Source organism: Rhodnius prolixus, unplaced genomic scaffold (assembly GCF_049639745.1).
Source record: "Rhodnius prolixus isolate KJV_2025 unplaced genomic scaffold, Rpr scaffold_37, whole genome shotgun sequence".
Lineage (NCBI taxonomy): Eukaryota > Metazoa > Arthropoda > Insecta > Hemiptera > Reduviidae > Rhodnius > Rhodnius prolixus.
Window position 1 is genome coordinate 227,097 of NW_027411587.1, and position 22,483 is coordinate 249,579.

Below are 22,483 nucleotides of genomic sequence, written 5' to 3' on the forward strand. Positions count from 1 at the left end.
GACTGACAGGCAACACTTGACATGTATCGAAAACTTGGTTACTCCTTGAAAACTGGATACTTCCTTGATTACGTTTTACTCAATAAAAAGCCATAATTAGAACAATTTGGATATATGGAACTTTAATAGGGAACTGCTACGTTAAACAGCAAGTCTTAAGAACAAGGTTTTAAGCGCTGTCACGCAATGTCCCTTAAAAGGTTACAAAAACAACTTTGCGCACTGACGTTCTTCAAAAGAGAGAGAGCTGCCTCAAGGATTGTACTGGAAAACGTACTACAAGCCAGACAGCACCAAAAATGTCCTCCACTACAATCTCTGGCAGGACCTTCTAAACCTTGCCAGACGGATGTAAAGAGGAGAAACAGAAAGGGAAATAATCTGCCCAGGAAGAGGCTTATATACAATTAATAAGATAGTAATTATTTGCGGAAGTTTTATACATTTTAGATAGTTCATACCAATGTCTTACGTTTCATTATTAAGAAAACAAGAAGTTGAAGAATGTATATAGTAAAATATACACTGTTGCTATACTATTTGTGAAGCAGTGGATAGAGGAAAGAGGAAGTGGATACCCCAAGGCGGAAGTTTTCCTAATGGAAGAATACTTTGGCCATGTGGACAACAGATGTTTTGTCCAACTTCTCTAATATTGATAAACTATTTCCACTGTTGGACATTTTTAATAAAACTTTGCTGGTCCGCCCACTTCTTCAAATACAAGAACAAAATTACTCAACGACCGGTGTATCCGGGAAGTGGTAACCCCTGATAGATATAAGTGGGAAAAATTAATTGTGTGAACAAGAACAACACTGCCACACTATTCCCTCCCTCCCGCCCTCTCGCACCCGACTGAACTCTGGCGGGTTTGTCCAGTACTAATTAGTAAGGGAAATTCAATTCACACCAATTATAAGAGGAGTTCACCAGCTTTTCTGAACTAACCTGATTCTATCCTCTGCTAGGTTCAGACTGAGTAAATAGAAAGCTGAATTAAATTATTGCTATTGAACGATTATTTACACTTTCAGTTAGTAGCTTTAATTAAATTTGTAATATAATTTGTATCGATCCATTTACCACCTTCTTTCATCGTCAGAATGTATAAAACATTTTTATGAAGAAATAGAAAATTAATGGAGTCGTTTCTACAAAAAATATTTGCAGAAAGGAACAAGAGGGTTTTTTTAAAGGATATTTCACAGTTTAATCCAAGCAAAAGAGAATAGAACTCCGAGCAAGGATCATTTTATTCGCAGCACAATTGGATTTAGGCGTATGTAGATATACTTTATGTTGGCGTGAGTGGACTTCAAATAGAGCTAGTTTACTTGATGGACTTACATTCCAAGCAGAAGGCTATCACTTGAGCATAATTTGTGAAGTTACACTTGGATCCTCCGGAAACCAAGATCCATAAAGAAGTAGCTAATTTACTTCTTCATTCAGTAACAACGCTAACTCTAATTTAGATATGGCTTTAAGCTACTGGGAGCAATTTATGATCTATTTTCTTGGTAAAGATTAAGTCTAGACTTAGTCAAGCTTTAGTTCACACTTTATGAAAGCGAAATTTAACAGTTATTGCGCTAAACAAATAGCTTTTTTTTTTAAAAAAGGGGGGAAATGTAAAAATTATTGTAATCGCCTATTTTTTCAGGTGGGGCTTTACGTCCAACTACCAAACTAGGTGTCGTGGACGGAGGCGACTAGCAGACATACTTTACTGTAAATTTCTTTTATTAACCACTAAATAAAATCCAAGGCCTAAGACCGGGAATCGAACCCAGTACCACAATACATATTAGCTTTACAGGTCTCGCCTCTTTACAGGCTACCGTGGTGCCTTGATAAAAGGACTATATTTTGTTTAAATTATTATTTATTTCTTTTTAAATACCAATTTCCTGTAAGAGTATTTCCTGCGAGAAAGACGACTATAGCTCTTTTTAGAGAAGAATTTAGAGAAGAACTGGTACTTTTAAGCTTCACTTTGGGATCGCTCTCTGAGAGTTCAAACCAGATTTTAGGCAACAACTCAAAAATGTATTTCCGGTGTAAACTTATTTAAGGAAAATTACGTCACCATCGCGCTCTTAATAGAAGTGAAGTTTAAATTATTAGTATTTTATTTATTTATTTTTATTTTTTAAATAAAACAAGCGAAACTACAATCAACATAGCTTTATTAACAGTCTACCGGCTATCTGTGACGTATGGCTGATCCAATATTTGCTATGTGTGGTTCTAGAATAGCAGTTTTCGCGTGTAATGTTTTATTATAATGTTTTCCATTTAATTTTTTCTTGAAAAGAATATAAATTTCAATTTTAGATAACATTTTCCGAAACTAAACTTGAAAAAGTAATAAATATTATTAATAATAAAAAGGAGAGAAAGAAATATTCGAAGAGGGAAATACTATTACGTACTTTACAGCTGTTCAGTTGTACCATCCATAATGTTGGGACAAATTTCTTCAACTAGGGTTGATTTAAAATTGGAATATTCTAGTGAAATGAAATTTTAAGAAAGCCATTCGTTTCAGGTGATGGTGGCATCTTACAGGTAATGAGTTGGACCCATTAATTAAAATGTAAAACTTTTTCTTTCCACCAATGCCGTCTATATAATCATTGGAAACATTTTATTTCATCCAACTTTTTCTTTTCTCTGCCTTCTTCTTCTTCTATTAAATGGAGTTGCTTTTTGAAATCTCTTTATTACTTTCCTTTATAGAAAATTAGTTTAATATTTTTCTACAGTTTGCATTTTTTAAAAAAATAAGAAAATATTCACTTTCTACGCCCCAAGATAACTTAATCACCCTTGGATGACAGCATCACGTGCTTCTCAAGATATGTATTACAGTTTCCTGTTTCTCTTCACAGAATCTGAACGTTCAGATACAGTTTCTTCTCTCTATCTGAATCGACAATGGCTAGGCAGGAAACTCGACCTATTTTATAGTCCGACCAAGGGACACCTCACTTCTAATCCGATTATAATTACACAGATCTTCTCCTGTCCCAGACCTTTAATAATTTACTATATTAGGTCAGCCATTGCTGATTGGTTAATAACGATCTAGTCCCGGAAGTGTTCTTGTTTAAAGTGATTGCTTAAAGAGGGAGCTACACAGATTTTACGAAAAGAAAAATTGAAGCACAAAAAAAACATATTTATTAAAGAGCGTTCTTAAGCCCCAAAAAACTGCTACTTCATGATTTAGAAGAACAATGACACCTTCCCTGCCATTAAAATATGTAAAACGAGAGAACAGCGTATTCAACAAGTCAGCCAACCAGTATTCTCAATCCAGACCAATTACACTCGATTAGTCAAGCCGTCACTTCACACTTGCTTAACAAATCCCGTATTTAATATTTGTAAATTTTGATTCTTAAAATTAATTAATCAAGAAGAATCTCTGAGGGTAGCAGAGAGGGCCATAGGGTTGCTTAATCCTCTACTGTGGAGCAGTAACATACTACCGTCAGTTAAAAGGCTGATGTATAGTTCCATAGTCGAAAGCATTATACTGTACGGTAGCGAAACATGGACTCCAGGAAGTCAAGAGAGAGGGAAATTGTTGGCAACCGAGATGGATTTTTGGAGAAGGTCCGCTCGAAAATCCCGTTTGGAAAAAGTCAGAAATTCTGAGATAAGAAAGACTATGGAAGTAGAGAAGCTGTCATGGCTGAAGATGGTTAAGGAGGATATGGCTGGTTATGGCGTTTCGATGGAGGACGCAAGGAACAGAGATGTTTGGAGAAGTAAAATAAAAAATTAAAATAGTTTGGGCGAGGGAATCCTCATTGTGGGGAAAACCCTTAGAAAAAAAAAATAATAATAAAAAAATGTTAAATTATGGTTTTCGTGTTGCTAACTTTAATTACCCTTAATTTTAACTTAATCATTATTTTACGTCATCATTCTACCTTTTGCAACTTCCAATCTCATTACTTCACCGGATGTTAAAAATGGACACAAAAGCAATAATTTTAAAAAAAATAATAATTAGCACCCTTTTTCTTTTCAGCGAAATGACGTAAAGCCGAAATATTCCCGCAAAAGTAAAGTAAAAAAAAAATAGATCGTAAAATATTTACAGCATACTGAAACTTTTCTAATAAAAGAAAAAATCCGAAATTTTTTTTGAATATATAAATAAAAATTCATAATCCTTCGGATTAAATTATTCTTGATGATTTTACTCGGTTGCTCCAGATTTGAACTTGAATACAATTAATTTTTTCAGAATAGAAATAAACTGAATAGCTTCTCTTCCATATTTCATTTAGACTTTATTTTCAGAGTAATCTCTCTGCTCTCTTTTTTCCCGCAACAGTTTTCTTTTTCCCCATTTTTATTTGTCTCCATCTTAGCCGGGAAACTTTTCTCTAATGAATTATAAATGAGTGAAGTTTTTAGTGAGAGGTGTCATCTCCAAAGTTCACTCCGACAACTTGGCCGCGTATACAGTCGGGGGCTGGCAACGATTTCTCTTTCTATCTTCATGTATAATCTGCTTGGACACTTCTGTATAGCGAGGATATATGTATACTGCAATTTATTAATATAAACATGTACATTAATTAATATATACATGGCAGCACATAGATTATATGACTAACGATGAACGATGGTATTAAATTATTTTATAATTAAATTATTTTGTCTTTCTCTCTTACACACACCATCTCAACCCTCTAAAAACGAATGTACGTATTGTTCCCATCTTTGTCTGCACTTTGTATACCTAAAGGAGTGATTAGATATTTGTAGGAATACAAAAAAATCGGAGGAGCTACAAAAAAAATTACCCTTATGAGAAAAGCGTACTTAGAACTGCCCTAAAAAACGATTAGCCTAGAAAAATTATGAAAATACAAATTATAGATTTTGGATTTCCGATGTGAAATCGGAAGAGCCCTTCTTTTTTGGATGAAAATCTCAAATAAGAGAAAAATCTATGCAATGAAACTGCTTCTTCCGGTAAAGAGATTTTGACTGCCAACTTTTTGGCGGTTCTAGAAAGAAGTTCGCGCTAAAAATTCCCCACGCACATAAACCAAAATGTAAATGTTTATGTACTAAGCTCGATTTATGTAAAGCAATTTTTTTTTCAAAACTATCTATTTTTGAGCAAAAATAACTAAAACTAAACATTTAGTAAAGTATACATAACTATCGCTCAATCGATTTTATTCAATTGTACTTATCGATTGAAAAAGATCTTTCTGGGGTTTTCAGATTTTTGAGTTAGTTGACTAATTCACAGTTTGCTCAACGGTAAAAAAAGTTAGCATATCACAAACGCAAAATTAGTAATAAATAAATTAGAGTTTTTTAGTTTTTCGGATGGAATAAGTAATGGAAGGGGGTCTAAAGAAGTTAATACGCTTTTGGTGAACAGATTAGACATAACGATCAACCACAGGAGATACGCGCACACAGTTGGAATCAGAGATACGCTGGCAGAAATCAATGTGCAAGAAGAACAAGGAGGCAATTCAGGCAAGGTACAAGAGACAAAGAGTCGGCGGTGTAGCACGCTAGGGAAGGCAGCACGTGTGACGTAGTTCAGGAAAGCAATTTAGAAGCGATTCACTAGAAAGAGAAGCGATGAGCGGCAATGATTTATGGCTGCCATTTGAATCTGATTACCTGAAATATGTTATGTATGAATCATACATGGATGTCGGTATTTTATAGTTGGTTTTTATTTCTTCTAGGACTAGTAAAAGGAAATATTGGGATTGTGCCCAATTTTTTATAAAGAGATTTCAAAGGAAATTTATATTTTGTGATCTCCTAAGCCCGGAAACCAATTTTTAGCCATCAAAATCCCTTAAACCGGAACTACTAAGATATTGAGATAATTTTTCTCGGAGATTTTCTCTAAAATGGTACAAACCTTTATCTAGGATCCTGATTGCGCAGGAAAAGATAACTTTCATTTGAAATTTTTAATAGAAAATTATTTTTAAAGGAACTTCTGAAGAATGCAGGCGATTTATTTCTCCCTGTAAATTGCCATTTTAGTTTAATATAGAATTTACAATTTAGTAGCAATAAAGTCACTTTTCACCACGAATTGCGAAACATTATTATCCAAAAAAATGACAAACTTTTTGCCAATTGTTGTTAAATTGGTGAGGTTTTCATTTCTCGAGTTTGTACACCTTCAAGTCATCCGGCAACAGCAATGAGACTCATGTCTAGTTCCTTTATGAACTCCCGCACTCTGTGAAATCGGCCAGCTTATACTATGGGTTCTTCAAGCATCCTCTGCGATATTCTGAGACTGTCATCTACTAGATAAAATTTACTGAAGCGCTTTCACTGACACTATTCTTGTCCCATACATTTTTCTGGCCGTAGGAATAACAAATGAAAGTTTGAAGAATGGTTTTTCAAGTTCTTGGTAATCTTATGTTAATTCAAATTAGATTACAATTTTTTTTTATAAATTTTTTTTATAAGGGTTCAGGGAGGCAGTGGCATCTTAACTAAGTAAAGTAATTGCCTATTTTTTCAGGCCGGCTTTACGTCTAACTGCCAATTAGGTGTCGCGGACGGAGGCGACTAGCAAACATACTTTACTGTTAATTTCTTTTATTAACCTTTAAATAAAATCCAAGGCCTAAGACCGGGAATCGAACCCAGTACCACAATGCATATTAGCTTTGCAAGTCTCGTCTCTTAACCGCTCGGCTACCGTGGCACCTCAGTGGCGTCTTACTTCCTTTATCGTATCTTTCTCTCTTTCTTTCTCTCTCTCTCACTTTCTGTCTCTTTCTGTGTGTGGTGAGAAGCTGAACTGAATAACAAATGTTCTCCAGAGTGCACCATCGATCACAGACACGAAAGCCCGCAAACGGATCACACAGATTGTCTGCAAGAATTGTCTCACTTTATATTGTTACAAATAGTTTGGTAGAACGCTCTATTAGACAGTTGAATAGTGAGGCCCGATTTACTATAGACAGACAGTCTTTTACCTCCACTACACAAACGACGATTCGTCTGTGTGTGTGTGTGTGTGTGTGTGTGTGTGTGTGTGTGTGTGTGTGGCGACCACAGAAGAGAAGGGAGAATAAGAAAGCAGATTCAGAAATCACAGACAGACCATCTAACATCTGAAAATTGGCCGAGGTTTGAGTAATAAAGCGATCTGCGGTCAGGCTCTCTGACACGATTGTGTGGCTACTATGCCGCAACAATACCTCTGGCACAATTAACACAATATTCACCTATTCACAATCTAACCACTGGGTACATTCTAACTGAGCTTAAACTAATTGAAAGCTAGAAATGTTGATTTAGTTTTCTATAATTGTAAAACTAATAACTAACCAACAATAATCAATAATATACTTTGTTAAATTTCAAAATTCAAGGCATTTAGAAAAAAGCCAAAGCTACTTTAAACCAAACGAACTTAAGCTAGTGCAAGAACGAATTTCATGTTCGTTTGCTTCAAACATATTCCCTTAATTCTCAGAATAATCCTGCTATGCAAGCACTTTCCAACTAAAAGCACATTTTTCTATTCCAAGTAGTTCCACCCTATCACTTCATCAACTTAACATTAATTTTCTCTTAAACAATTTATTTTAAAGTAAAAGCTAAGTACAAATAATATACTATAACAAATCTGCCATAAAACACGAGAGAGAAGCCGAGGCCCTAAACACAGAAGTACCCTGAATTGAGTTTCACTTTAAAGAAAACCGTTAAAGCTGTTTTCTGGAAGTTTAAGGCAGAAATAGAGAAGTCCATTTAGTACAGAGCTACTTCCGGGTTTAGATATTTTGATAGTTGTCAGTCCCATGGTAGTATCTATATAACATTTGCACTTCCTGCGTTTTTGAGTTATTGTCCACACATACGCAATTCACACAGACATTTCAACCACTTTTTAGGAATTAAAAACGATATTTATGGTGAAAATCGATTACGAAAATTGATCAAATTTCAATTAAAACATTTTTTTCCAGCGATAATTATTTAATGAAATGAGATTATACTTCCCTAGAAAGAGACATTCCGCTGAAATGCCCAAATCGATCACTTTCGATTAAGTTACTACGATTAAGTGCTAATTTAGTACGAATGAACATCAGTATTTCACTGAAATTATACGTAGATAGTAATTACTAAAACAATAATATAGGTTGATTAGGAGGGCATATCTTTTGAATATTTTTATTTCTTAATGTCAGCAAGTGTAGAAAGGGACGGAAAGATAAATGAAGTCGAGTTCTCTACATCACACTAATTAATCTACCTCTGATGATGCCTTAAAGTCTGAAACCAGCACAGGATACAATAAACATCCGCGTCCCCGACTGATAAAATCAATGATAATAATTTGTATTCAAATTATAGAACGGGTTAAATAAGAACAAGACTTTGATATTCGTTGAAATTAAATACGATCTAATAATTTCGCACCATCACTCTTGCAGATATTGGAATTCATTGCACCGATATCAGGGTTTCCACTTCAACGCACTAGCCAGCGCCTCCCCCTGAACCTCTACTTGTAGACCCCTCATCTTTCTTTGAATAGAAGGTGCGAAGGAATACAGGAATGCTATTGACTTGGTGGTTGGTGTATTAAGGAGGTTTTGGTTTGGTTCAGCCAGCCAGTTGTACCGCTTCATTTCTATATTGTGTAGAATTATTGCTGCTGTATAGCCATACATTCGCCCATTGCATGCTTTAGGATAAGCGACAAGAAAGTTTTACGCGATTTAAAAGCGTAAACTTGAGTACAGTAGCCTTGTTCATTTCATTAATATGGTATCGACAGAATACGATAACTGCCAGTCAACATTCCAAGATGAAGCACCAGAATTAAGCCTAGAATTATGTAAAGACATGTGATTAACATTGTTATTGATGCTCCATTAACTTAAGCTTCAAATAAACTGTGCAATTAATTTTAGATGAAAGTTAATCAAAAATAAATAAATAATTAGAAATTTAAATTTTGGGTTCAAATAATAAAAAACAAACAATATAAAGAATCTGAGCAAATAATAAGCCTAGACGAGAAGAAAAAAACCTTATAAGTTTATGCCTGGTTAGATTCATTCTTAAACTGGTTATGTGAGAAAAAGAACTTAAAAATAAATCTGATAGTCAATAAATACGAACAACAATATTTGGCAATACTGTGATGATATTGGAACCAAAGACAAAATGTAAAACGCAGAAGGGAGAATTTGAATCGCCAGAGTTTATAATCTGCGCAATTCTGTAATATAAACAAACAAGAAGAAACAAATCCAAATGCTTGATACAACCAGGAGACAAGTTGAAGCATGCAACTAAAATGGGATCCCACTATTATTTCAACTAACCCACTAAAGGATACCAGTCCCATAATAAAGGGAAATCCAGTGCCTTATCTTGCCAGGAATAGGCCATCTCATTTCTCATTTAACACAAAATAAGTTGGCTTTATTTTAGGCGCCCAGGAGTCACCTAGGCTAACCCGGATCCGCTAATAATCAGTAAACTGAGCGATTTAATGGCGGTCTGGATAGAATTACCGATTTCTCGATTCCAACACTTCCTCACAGTGTTAAAGTGGTCGCAATGTGAATGCTAAGTTCATGGGTTTTTGGCCCAAAAATTCCAGTTTAAATCGACTCAGAGTAAGTTCCAAAAGATAGAGTAATTTTAGGAACAGCTACCTATAATAGTATCCCATGGTAGTAAGAAAATTACTCTCTAGAAGATTTTGAGAACATTTTTAATTGCAGAGAAATTTCACACAGAAAAAGTAATATTCCGCAGTAAAAGCTAGTTAAGATTAAAATCTGAAACTTAATTATCGTCTTGAAAAAGGAAAAATTACTTCCTTTTAAAGGAAAAATTAATAAATAAATGGAAGCAGTAGAAGAAAATCTGCTTAGAGAGAAAATTATTATTAATGCTATTCTTTCAACTTTCCCAAGAGAATGAGGAAAATGCAGAAGCAATGCAAACATAACAGAACTCGGTTCCTGCTTGAAAGGAGTATCTCTGCTCCACTATAAGCTACTTATCACCAGCCCAGGAATTGGGAAGAAGCAAGTTTAAATGAGATGCTGAAGAGTAACAGAAGGGGGAAGAAAAGGTAAACAAAACTTTATAAGAACATTAACACCTTGAAATGGGATCCCAATCTTTACACTTCTCAAAATTTTCACTTTCTTTCCCAAGTATCGGATTAAAATATGAAATGATAGTCCAACGCCATAGTCTAGTGAAAATTTAAGCAAAAGATAAAAGAACTACAAATACACAATCTTGGGCGAAAAATCTGGCCCAAAATTTTAATTTTAAAACTTGGTATGTTTATAGCGCAAAAGAAGTTCTACAATTCGATCAAAGATTTTTCTGGGCCAGAGGGAAGTATCACCAAATAAATATTAATCAAGATTATGGTCGGATTAGGCGAAGGAGTTATAAGTTTAGACTAGTAAGTGGGAAAATTCCCAGTTCAATATCAGCGAGTAACTGTTAATTGTAATTGGTTAAATGTTAATTGTTAAGTGTGAGCTTCCGACCTCGTACAAGACACACACTTTAGTAGTTCAAAGTTAAGCCCCTATCTGAACAAAAAAAATATATTCAATTATTTCATTTTATTATTAAAGATTAATAATTACCCAAAATTCCAAATTTGAAAAAAATGGCTGCTCATTTTTCACTTCATAATTTTTTTTTTATCTTTAAAGTGAACATAAATAATATTGACGTCAACTTTGTTTTTAGTAAAAATTCCCCTAGTAAAAGGAAGTTACATTTTCCGACGATTTTTAGTTTAATATTTTGTAAATGCACACAAGCAGAAAAACTTTTAAAAATCATTTTTTTTATTTTTATGACTTAGGGCAACTTAAAAACAGAAATTTTCTGTGAAAAGACAATCAATTTCGAAATTCTGACGTAATCGCAATATTCTCCTGACTTAGAATTAAACTGAAACTACGAAAAGTTTCATTGCATGAATACAAAATGAATCTTTTATATTGTTAAGTGAATAATAATTTTAGCCCTAAATTATTTATGCAATAGAATTTTATACAGCTATTGTAAGTAAGAACACAATATTAAGAAGTAAAGGTTCATTTGTGCCCTTATATTGGTGGTATAATGGAAACGGTGGTCTTACTCTACTGGAGCGACTAAGTACTGGCCCACTTTATGAGATCCTCCACTACTGTAGGGCGGTCACTTGTTGCATTCCCGACTAGAAAGGATCGAAAGGGAACTTGCCGCTGGATTATCAGATTTAGGGTCATTTCTTTCTTTCTCCTTTAACTGCTATTAATATATAAAATTCAATGATTCTTAAGTAGATTTCACCCTTTTCTTTGCTGCCCTTTTCAAATAAATTTTATTACAACATAGAAGAAGTCATTAAAATTCAAACTAAGCTATATAGTTTAGAATTAAATATGGAAAATAGTATTAAAAAAAAAAAAAAAAAAAAATAGAGCAATAAAAAATCCATTTTATTGCATATTTTACTGCTCGTAAAGTCGGACACTTCCGTTTAAAGTTGGAGAAGATTATTTTTATGTTTTATGAGTGAGCGCTATTTCAATAAACTAGGTGAACAATAAATAATAATATTTAACCTTTATTCCAGTATTATAATAGCTAATATTGAGAGTGTGCTTCTAGTGCATTATTTGGGTTCGAATTGTAACATGAAGATCGCGAGAAATCAAAAAGTACATTTCTCATGGTTTCTCAAGGTTCTTTTTGTTCAACCCTTACCAACTTCCTCTTCGAACGGTTAAAGAAATTAAATATTCTTGAAACCCAAACTTGAACTAAAGAGAGAGATGACGCCAATATTATACCCTAATAAATGATGCTATTGAAGAAATTCTTACGTTCTCCAGAATCATATTTGAGTCATTGTTCTCTAATAAAATTTCACACCTAAGTTATAGCTTATCATAAGCTGAACCAACTTAAATGAAACCGGTTTGGAAAACTCTCTTAAGAAAAGAAAAGCCTTGCTACGACTTTATATCGTACTTCCGGTGAATTGATATTCCTTCTAACCAGAACGTTTTGGCCACACATTTGTTAGTTAAACATGGCACACAGGGAGTTGGCCCTACAATGTATTTTGGAGGAAAGATAAATTTCATTATTTGTTGAGTAACCATTTAAATTAATATTTTTTATAGATAATATTTCAAATTAAACTAAAAAAACTTCAAGTAATTTTAGGCGCGGCTTTTGAAAAATCTTAGGGACTAAAATTTCGACTCAGTAGACTGGTACTTCCGATTTTGACAAAAATCTTGCTCGAGGCATCTAAAGAAAATGTATATTTGAAATTTCTAAGGTTATTGGTTAATGAGACATAAGGGGTCATCAAAACGAGCCTAAAACTTGAAATAGAAAACCATCTTAATTGCTGAGTAGGCATCTGTGGTCTCTCTTAAGTGACTTGTGTTCTTGCTCTGACTTTGACTAAGAAGTGCGCAATATATGTAAGTTAAGTGAGGGTGTGTGTATGCTTGATGAACTCGAGTTTGCCTGTGGGCACGCTAAACTATTTGGATAGTTGCACACATCATCTATCTCTGCAGGCCCTTTGAATGTCACAGGTTTCAATGAAAGTGTCGTCAGATTGTTAACTATAAAGGGGATGCCAAGATATCCGAAGAAGTGGTTTTCGAGCAATTGAAAAGATAAAAAGACTATTGCTAAAGGTTAATCATTACTAAGTGTTAATCATAGATCAACTAATTCTGATGATGGTATAAGTACTGATGTTACATCAATAGATATTGTGATGTTATCTTCAGATATTTGGAGGATGACCAAAGATTTCGCACATTTAGAAAGCCCATTTTATTTTTAGGCTTAATGAATCAAAGCAACAATATCAGACCTACTGTGATTATGTTTCTAATTATTAGTGTAGATGCGTGAATTAACCAAAGTCCCCATGGTGGATTGAACGCATTGCTTGAATTGTGGAAGTTTGGTAGTTCGACTAAAGTAGATGAAATACAAAATTCTTGCCATGTATTCCATTTTTAAATACCATTTCAACAAAATGGTGGGTGTGCGAACATTTTATAATTAAGATGATTACTAAAAAGGGTAGAAGGTTGTATGAAAATTACGCGCTAAAAGAGCTGTAAACTAATGATGGTGATGATGTCGCCGTTGATGATATTTCCATGTAATTCAGAGCGGAGGTAGTGGGAGATATTTTGACAACAGAAAAGGCAATGTACTTGATGTTTGCGTCCGTTTGAACATAGCACGTTCAAGTGTAGTAAGAAGATGCTCGCGTTTAATTACAATCCTGGCACCGTCCTGGCGATGAGGGGAGGGGTATTCTCGTTCTAGATTCTGCTACTGGTACAGCTAAAAGAAGTGTACGTTCTCGTTCGCAAGGGACACCTGTTTAATATAATACAGAGGGCCTGATTATGACAGCAGGTGAATTTGTTAAGCAAGCGATGCGTAAAGAGGTTCTACTCCTTGTTCGCTTCTAAATAACGGCGCCTCTACCACTGTTTCCTTCTAAAAAAAACCTCTATCCTGCTTTTCTCTTGACTTCCACAGCCTCTCTTTTCAACTATTCGTCTCACATTTCAAGAACCAGTCTACTACTGTTTTTCTTTCTCAGTCCATGTCTTGTTCATTTTCTTTTTTTTTATCCTGCACTCCGTTCTTCTATTATTCCTCTTTCACTTTATATTTCTACCCTTTGTATCGCATTCACAATAATTCTATATTAATCTCTATCATGCTATCACAGTTAAGTACACAATGCGAATACAAATCCATTCCCTTGAAAGCGAAAAAAAATGGAAAATGTTTTTTGAAACGCCACTGGTTCCTCTTATCGTAGAGAGGGAGAGATTTTGCTCTAAGCTAGCCAATACAGCTACTCCATCATGACGTTGTATGTGAAAGAGTGGGGAGTTAAATATGGAGGCGTGAACCACTCGCAAGGCTTTGAATTACAATTACAAGCCACAAAATTTGTATAATTTTAATTTAGACTCTGCAAGAATCAATTCCCCTAACTACTGTAGCCAAAACAGTCTTATTGGGCCCTACTTATTGTAGCTTTTACTGGAGAAACCACCCCAATTTGTAAAGTCTAGGGTTTTACCGCAAAGATCTTTCTTGCCACTGATTTCAAAGTGCCCTTTACCTATTTAGAGTATCCCCTAATCCACGGAGACCTAATAAAAAAGTAGTCCCCCTACGTGACAATACTTTAAAGTTGTTCCCTCTGCCTACTGTGCCCAACAAAAGAGATACCAAACCATATTGAGTCAGCTTGTGTACTCAACTAGGTCCTGGTCAAAACCAACGGGATTAGAAATTAATGTCGCATAATGATCCCAAGTGACAAAGCTCCAAGGGCCGAAGATGGCATGGGTATCCCCTTGTATGCCTAACGATCGCTGAGAAAACTTCCATATCCACACAAACTTTGATAGGAAAGTAAGCTCGACTAGAAACTTAACTCTAAAAACTAGAAGTGGTTACCTACATCCTAGAATACAACCAACACAGTCAGGGAAATAACTGGAAAAATCTCCGATTATTTAAAATTGCCATTTCTGGAAAAATATTTAAAATAAATTCCAAAAAATTCAATATCAATCAAAGTAAAGTTGAAAGTTCTGATTAACTTTGGTAATCCAGATGAATTTTATTTTTTTCCACTACATTGTAGAAGTGTTCATTTGATTTTGAAATGACAGTTTTAGAAATCAAAATGATGTTTACAAATTAGGAGGTATAAATGGAAAACTCTACCATAAAAATATAAATATATAATATATAAATCCAACGTGACGTTTACCAGAATTCTGCAATCATCCAGCCATTATTAAGATGTCTGAAAGTTTATTGCCGGATTACTGGACATCATTATTGAATCATCCCTTTATTAATTAAATTTCCTACAACTATATCCTTTTTTTCTTGTATTAATCCTGTGGGAGATGAAGATGTCGCTTGGAGAGTAAGGTGGAAGACAGTGAATCCAAGAGGAAAGAAGATGAAACAGTGGTAAGAGACAAGAGATGAGCGCTGATTGTGTCAACAACAAGTAGGGGCGCGCGGGTTTTCGCTAATCACCGGTCCGGAACCCAATTCCCCTCTCCACAACTTGTTTATTGTTCACTTCCATAACTTGAATAAGAACCCCTCGCCAACCCCATTCCACCATTCAACCCCTGTGACCATCTAATCATTGCCTTTTTCCTCTTCTCTCTAGTTCCCCAGGACGTACTCTAATTCAGCTCAATAATACCAACTGTTCCCCTTTCAAAAACAGGATCAACAGGATACAATGGAATTGTAGATGATTACTTTTTTACTTTTATCATTAAAACAAGAATTACTTCAATTAGATAAGACATCTTAGTAAAAGACTGTTTTATTTGTATTTTTGTTTTTGTCTATTTCCCGCTGGTTTTAAAGTATAAAAACTATTTGGTTTCAACAGTCAAACGATTTTACCAATTTACGTAATTATCTTAAAATATCTATTGATCTTTATTGTTCCAGATGAAGCCAATCTGTGGGATGCCTGCCCATCCAAGTTAAATATTAGTCAGGTAAGAAATCTCATGAACCATCGTTCTATTAAGGAATTCAGCACGAGAGAATAAAGTGCCATTCCAACGAACAGTGCCGAAGACAATCTCTTTTACTACCCCGATTACTTTCATAGCATCATTAATCCTGAAATTCTTTCATTACTTCCAAATAATGTAAGTCACATAAGGAGTATTCAGGAATTGAAACTAAATTTAAAGTATGGATTTTTATCTCTCTCGCAGCAGTTATAGCTCAAAATAATTTAAAAGTGAGGACTTTGTAAGGTTTATGCTACTGAAAATTTATTTATATTACAAGAGGGTTTTCCAGAAATGTAATCTGGAAAATGTAAAAAAATAAAACGACATTAAATAATAATTTCAAGATTAGCTTCTCACCGCAAAAATTTCGGTGACCATCATCTTAATTAAATTATACTAAATATTCAATGCTGAATTCAACTATTGGGGCGTGACCCTAATAACGGTTCACTAGTTCAACCTAAATTCCACTTCAATTTTCTTAGAAAATAATATTAATTATACAGAAAAAAAGAGATTCACTGTCGGGAAAAGTAACGCTATGTTCTAATACGTATAGTGCTCGGAGGTCTTCGGTGCACTATAAAAAGCTTCGGGCGCCAGTGATCTCAGAAGTTGGCGCGCCATAAATATATATATATTCAAAGTATATAAATATTATGTAGAGCTAAAAAGGCTGAGAACCTAAAGAGGGGATAGAAAAAATGGTGGAAAAAACTCGCAGATGAATTCAATTTTGATTTTAAACGATATACAGGGTGTTCATTTTAAGACGGCTCAAATGCATTTCATGCTTAAATGGTTAATCTGAGCGAAAAATGATAGAGGAAACATTTGTTGCCCGTCACCTCTAGTTTCAGAATATGTGACTTGATTTTAGATTCCTGCCTGCACACGCGGCTGACGCGCGACTAAAAGTGAGGGTTGGCAGTTGACCTCCATTTTCATATACACAGTTTTAGAGAGTATAAAAAGTTATGAAAGAAACCGGAAACCTCAATTTGATATCTTTAAAATTAAAGGTGCTAGGCCATTTCAAAATCTGGTATTTTCTAATCATATTTCAATTTTTTAACTTGTTATCAAAGAGAAAGAAGAGCACGCGATAGGTCATTTTTATGTATTTTTGCATCCCCTTTCTACTAAAAATATTGCCAAGGCAATAAAGCTAGTATTTTTCTTAATATCGGGGAATAAGTCGTTTTCCGAGTGATTTTTCTAAGAAAAATCAAATGTTAAGAGCTTTAGATGTTCTCAAGTATACACAAAATGGCTAAAATTTAATGTTAAATCTGTTACAAACAAGAAGGTTTAATAATTATTTGGTAATTTTGGGAGAGTTGCGTTTAATTACCAAAAAAAGTGGATACCTCCTGCCATACATTTAAGTGATCAATATCTTTCATGTAAAGGTTCAAACTTATTCCTTAATTTATCAAATAATGCACTTTACTCAACTTTTGAAGCATGTACTGTGCCTTCAAAGGTGCCTCCTCAGATACAGAGAGCAGTTGATAACCTCCTGGCTAACCTGGCTTGCGAGCCAGAGGAGAAGACTAAAGGAGCCGCAGGAATCTAAAATCAAGTCACATATTCTGAAACTAGAGGTGACGGGCAACAAATGTTTCCTCTATCATTTTTTGCTCAGATTAACCATTTAAGCATGAAATGCATTTGAGCCGTCTTAAAATGAACACCCTGTATATATAAATATATATATATTTAGTAAATAGATTTATGTACCTGCGCACTTTGAATTGAAAGATTAATTAAATTAATTAGCATGGACTGGGGAACTTAGTAGTTGTTCGGAGAGACTTCATACATAATGGATGGCAGCAGCGACGTCGACTAGGACGACTTATATTACCTCGGCCGGGGTACTTCCTTCCTATTTAATGGAAGACTCAGAAACCTACATAATTTTACATTATGTAAAAACTTCTCCCCTCTTCAGCCTGTTATCTTAAAACTTTATCTTTCCACATTGTTCACTTAGAATTTATAAGCCCCCCAAGCTGGTCGCTTAGCGCTGTGCGAGATGATGTTTAGTTATTATCGCCTTGGTATATCATTAACAACTTTATAGTTCATCAGTTCTTAAGAATCAATACTATAACTTTATAATGTAGAAGTTTGGTTTTATGAAGGAAGTGGTAGGTAAAGTAAGGCAATTTCTTTAGGATACTCTTCTATAAATAAGAGGTTTCATGAAACATAACTGTCACGACTCACTAGATTATGCACTTGTTCCTCAGGCACTGGTGCCACCGCTGCTTGTAGATCAAGTAGAAGAAAACCGCTGCATTTTATAATTTCCAGGTTTTTCTCCACCCATTCTAAATTTTGCGAATCATTTATTCTGATCGCGAAGTGACTAAGTAACTAAAGGAAACCTGGCAAATAGTCTTTCAGAGTAGAGTTAATTGCAATTCATTTGTGGGGATGAAATTTTAAGACTATTTCTAGATCTGTAATTTTCTCAGATATCTGTGCAGCAGTTACTGTCGGTCAAGTACTGCGAACTTAATTCTAGGACCAGGATGGAAATTCTGATAAGTGTTGGTATTAATGGCTTCCTGGTATCCTCAAAGATCCTGAACTTTACGATATTAAAGTATGAATGCGAAAGATGTCGAGGCAATACTGGGTACTAATTGTCTTAAGCCAGAGGTAAACGAACAATGTCATTGTTAGCTACTAGCCTAAGTTTACTACGGATATTCACTGATAAAAGGACGAAGTAAAGTAGTTGCCTATTTTTCCAGGCGAGCTTTACGTCCAACTACCAATTAGGTATCGAGGACGGAGGCGACTAGCAAACATACTTTACTGCAAATTTTTTTTATTAACCATTAAATAAAATCCAAGGCCTAAGACCGGGAATCGAACCCAGTACCACAATACATGTTGGCTTTACAGGTCTCGCCTCTTTACAGGCTACCGTGGTGCCTTGATAAAAGGACTATATTTTGTTTAAATTATTATTTATTTCTTTTTAAATACCAATTTCCTGTAAGAGTATTTCCTGCGAGAAAGACGACTATAGCTCTCTTTAGAGAAGAATTTAGAGAAGAACTGGTACTTTTAAGCTTCACTTTGGGATCGCTCTCTGAGAGTTCAAACCAGATTTTAGGCAACAACTCAAAAATGTATTTCCGGTGTAAACTTATTTAAGGAAAATTACGTCACCATCGCGCTCTTAATAGAAGTGAAGTTTAAATTATTAGTATTTTATTTATTTATTTTTATTTTTTAAATAAAACAAGTGAAACTACAATCAACATAGCTTTATTAACAGTCTACCGGCTATCTGTGACGTATGGCTGATCCAATATTTGCTAAAATCTTGTTTTACTGTTAGTCAAAGTTTACATCTTTGTTTGCAATAATAACCAACTAACGGCTGAACTATTGACCAACACGATAAAAATTCTCTCTGCCAATATCAACAAACATTCTAGTCTTTTTTTGTTTTTTTTTTAGAATTTCAAATTTATGTACTTTTCCAAAATATAAGAAAGAAACAGGAAATGCTACGATCAGAGATGCCTTAAAATATTTGTCCCGGAGTTTCAATTTATTAATAACCAGTTAAGCGTGGAATTTAGTTTTAAAAAACCACCCACATTGTGCGGAACTAAAATCAGACAATGACGTGTATACACGTGTCGAACGCAGCAGGGTAAAACAACCAAAAGTCTTACAACGTCGTAATAGCCACTGCAAGCGACTTTTTCTGCAATCTCTGGGGCTTGAGATTACCAGAGCATTCTGTGCTCTTTCAAAAATCTTGCACCGCTTCACGTATGCATTGCTCTAGTTAACTAGGGGACGCAAGAGCTATTACAAGGAGGAAGAAAAGAGCTTTGAATTCTGTGCAAAATGAAATCATGCTCGTACTGTGAGGTCTGAATCTCTAAGGTAAAAACGGCCATTGCACAAGAGGTTGAGAGCTTCTATTTGTGTGTGTAATTCCCCAATCTCTAATGCGGAGACCAAACATGTACCAAACACTTATCATTTGGCTGACTCCCACCGCAGTTCTATTGGTAAGATAAAGGAAACATCCCACCAAATAGTATTCTTATTGTATTTTATTAAAATTACGAGTTTTTTTTTTTATAGTTAATGGCAATTTTATATTTTTCACAACGAGTATACACGTCGAACGCACCGTAACAGAGATTTGGTTTGACGCTTAACTGGTTAATACAAAAAAAAAGTTATAAATGATTTAAGTGTTCCAAAAAAATGGTTTACCCTAATTACAACTACAATTTTATTACCCTTACATACTATATAATACATAAACATATATATAAAGTTGTAATGACATTTTGTTTATTAGTTAAACCTTATCTAAGACTTTATAAGGTCATAAAGATAACAATAAATAGAGTTAAATAGGACATTAAGGTGTGTAGGAACATTAAAGCAAAAGAGGAGAGATGCCAACTCCTTGCAGTTGCTCCAGTACTGCAAATGATGTTACTTGAAAAGGCGAGAAAGCAAGTAATTGCTTCTTTACGGTCGTGTTTCTGAATCTCTGTCCGCCCCCCATCCCTCGCCGCCCCCAAAGGCACAACTATTACTCTTAGTTGCCGCCATGTTCTCATATTTATGGAACTATACCGCATCCTCCAACCCAGAATAAATGCCTTCATCTCTTAAGATATTTCTGCCATCTTTATAGGCTTAATTCTATTGTACAGTGCTCCAACTGCGCCTAGTTGTGGACAGAGAGGTCGTTTTAATGCTGAATAGGCAGGAGTAAGGCTCGCGTCCCGTGCTTTGGTAAAATTGTTCGCTATTATTTATAAAGTAATTAAGATGGATTGAGTTTGCCGTAATTCAAGATCAAGCCCCAACAACTTTAATGAAAGAAACAAGAATTTTTTTTAAAATATTTTTTATTCTTTTAATATTTATAAGACAATTTTAGAAACAACTTATATTAAATATAAACAACTAAATTAAAGTAAAATTTGCTTAAATACAGTAATTATGCTCTAGGGCACCTATAAATATCTGACTGAAATCTTGTTCTTCGAATTCGAAATGAATCCACTGTCCATCACAAGTAATCATTCGCTTTATGAACTCGAAATCATCATATTTGAAGAAGAGTTTCACAGCAATCAATTCTGCGAGCAGCTTGCTGGATGTAGAACGATGTTCGTTGTATCGGCAGCTTTTTGTAACCCTTCAGGTAACTAGTTTATGGTTTATCAATTTGCCAAAACATTTTCTGTAGCAGGTATAAAGAAATCTTCGGAGGTGATGATTCTAAGGATAGAGGACATCTTGGTTCCATTACTTTCTGGTTATCAGATATTATTTAATCTAACTACAGTTTTGCATTTTTACTGCCATGAGGTCCCCAGCAAACTCCGACAGCCTATAAATAGGTCTTCACATCAAGTTTTAATGTTCTTAGGAAAGCATTAAATTACTAAAACGTTTCACTGAGAAAATTATAATCATTTTCTTTTCCATTCTTTTTCTATTGAATGGTTGACATCCCAGTTACACTTATCTTACAACAAGATCATCTCTTGGACTTGGGAAAGAGTTTTTTGTAATTTTCTAGTTGGGAAAAGAGCCAAGTCTAAGAGGAAAAGAGTTTAAAATAAAAATAAAAAATAAAAATAAGAAAAACCCTAAGCAGGTATTGTTGAATGAAGAAAAGGATTCTTACAAAATAAGGAAGAAAGAAGAATGTAGGTGAATTTAAGGAGTTCGTTCATTGTAGAAAAGTGGTGCAAGGATGCTGGGAATATAGAAGGCGAACTTCTAAGTAAAAATACGGAGATAAGGGTTGGAAAAAGAGGGAGGTTATGAAAAACTCTTTTCCAACTTTTCAGCTTTTCTTTCTTATTGTTATTTAGCATTAATTTACAATAGATTTTCTTTCTTTTATTCTACCGATCATATTTTCATTTTGTTTTTTTTTGTTGTGATATTTCATCTTCAGTCTACTAGAAATTAATATTATTAATATAATATTAGGGTTAGGGCTTAAATTAAAACAATTAGATGACTAGAACATTCTTCATCTCGCCTTCACTACAAATTGGCTCTCTAACAATGATCCATCAAAAGACAATCTTCCCCCACTGGTTCCAAAAAAGTGTAGAACTCTATGTTTATATGTGGTATCGCATTTTCAATTTCACAATAATTATTTTTGGATATAAAGGAATTAACGTATGGGATTATCTTTTAAAAAAAGGTAGTATCTAGGTATATTGTCAAATGTTCCACATTTAAAACTGAATTTGTCTAATTAACTTATTCAACCCAAAATCATGAAAAAAATGTAACGCTAATGGATGATAAAGCTCTCACAGAAAGCCGAAATTATAAATGTTTAAAGAACTCCAATTTTGATTTTAGTTAAAAACTGGGCTCCCATTCGTGTATCACTCCAGCAGGAAATAAGTAGCAGCACTTCGTGCTTCTTCCTACCACTTTCTTTAGGCATCAAAACTTTAGGGCGCTCCACTCCAGTATATCACATTAATGACGATGCACACTGTAGAGGAACTTAGGTTTGAGGAAGTGAAAACGAGAGAAAGGGAAAACTTCTACGCCTACAATTCCCCTCTGCTTTCCTCTTTAAGTTCAACTTAATGCGTCCCAGGCACGAATCTTATCCAGCATCCAAGAACCAGTATCTGTGGAACACTTCTTCCAGCGCTATCTGTACTAACTACCTGCTACAACTGCGATTTCCATCCGTCAAGATAATGGCCTCACTCTATGCCTCTCTCTCTTAATCCAGTTCCAAATGAGCCAACCCCGTCAACTTCTACCATCAA

General features: G+C 34.6%; 1 protein-coding gene across 2 annotated transcripts in view; it reads left to right on the top strand.

Moving 5' to 3' along the window:
• LOC141448456 (uncharacterized) overlaps positions 1–22,483 on the top strand; it is a 227,652-nt gene that overhangs the window by 67,061 nt on the left and 138,108 nt on the right. For both annotated transcript variants that reach the window (XM_074116826.1, XM_074116825.1), the window contains exon 2: positions 15,586–15,635. The gene's annotated coding sequence lies outside the window, so the exon portion shown is untranslated. The remainder of the gene's footprint in view (positions 1–15,585; positions 15,636–22,483) is intronic.